Source organism: Muntiacus reevesi, chromosome 21 (genome assembly GCF_963930625.1).
Source record: "Muntiacus reevesi chromosome 21, mMunRee1.1, whole genome shotgun sequence".
Classification (NCBI taxonomy): Eukaryota; Metazoa; Chordata; class Mammalia; order Artiodactyla; family Cervidae; genus Muntiacus; species Muntiacus reevesi.
Genome location: NC_089269.1, coordinates 48713829 through 48714771, shown reverse-complemented (window position 1 = coordinate 48714771; position 943 = coordinate 48713829). Strand labels below are relative to the sequence as shown.

The 943-nt window shown below is 47.8% G+C and overlaps 1 non-coding gene across 1 annotated transcript; it reads left to right on the top strand.

The window, feature by feature from the left end:
* Nucleotides 1–285: 285 nt before the first annotated feature.
* Nucleotides 286–358, top strand: TRNAC-GCA (transfer RNA cysteine (anticodon GCA)). The gene has a single exon. It is a non-coding gene; the product is annotated as a tRNA-Cys (tRNA).
* Nucleotides 359–943: the final 585 nt, after the last annotated feature.

Sequence of the window (943 nt, the reverse complement as noted above, 5' to 3'; positions counted from 1 at the left end):
CTTTCCGTCCTCTTTCCTCCAAGGTAAGTCTTCCGAGTGAGAGAAGTGGGGAAGGGAGAAGGAATACAGGAGGTGTGCAGGGGAGGGACCATGGGAGTGTTTTAGGTGTGGTGTTCTTGAAAACTGCACCTGTGTTGTATATCTACAATGAACACGAGAGGAAGGGGGGACTTTGACAGCTATGGTGATTATGGGTTTCCTGGAGTTCGCAAAATAGATGAAGCAAAATTGAGTTATGCTGATATGATTTTTGGTTACTTGGACTGTCTTACTTACTTGGTGGCTTCCCTGGTGGCTCAGAGGGTAGAAGCGTCTGCCTGCAATGCAGGAGACCCAGGTTCAATCCCTGGGTTGGGAAGATCCCCTGGAGAAGAAAATGGCAACTCACTCCAGTACTCTTGCCTGGAAAATCCCATGGACGGAGGGGTGTGGTAGTCTACAGTCCATGAGGTTGCAAAAAGTCGGACACAACTGAGCGACTTCACTACACTCACTTCACTGTGCATCAAATAGATTGCTAGTGAGAACCTGCCATAAAGCACAGAAAGCTCAGCTTGTGATGAGCTCACTTAGATGGGTGAGATGGGGTGGGGGTGGAGGAGGGATGTACAAGAGGGAGGGGGTATATATATACATAGCTGATTCACTTCTTTGTACAGCAGAAAGGAACACAACACTGTAGAGCAATTATATTCCAATTAAAAAAAGAAACACATGGAAATAAGAGGCCAAAGATTAAGATGACGGAGGAGGATCTGAGGAACCAGAAGCGGGTCCCAAAGCTTCACTCAATTCAGTTCAGTTCAGTCGCTCAGTCGTGTCCGACTCTTTGCGACCCCATTGACTGCAGCACGCCAGGCCTCCCTGTCCATCACCAATTCCCAGAGTTTACTCATACTCATGTCCATTGAGTCAGTGATGCCATCCAACCATCTCATCCCCT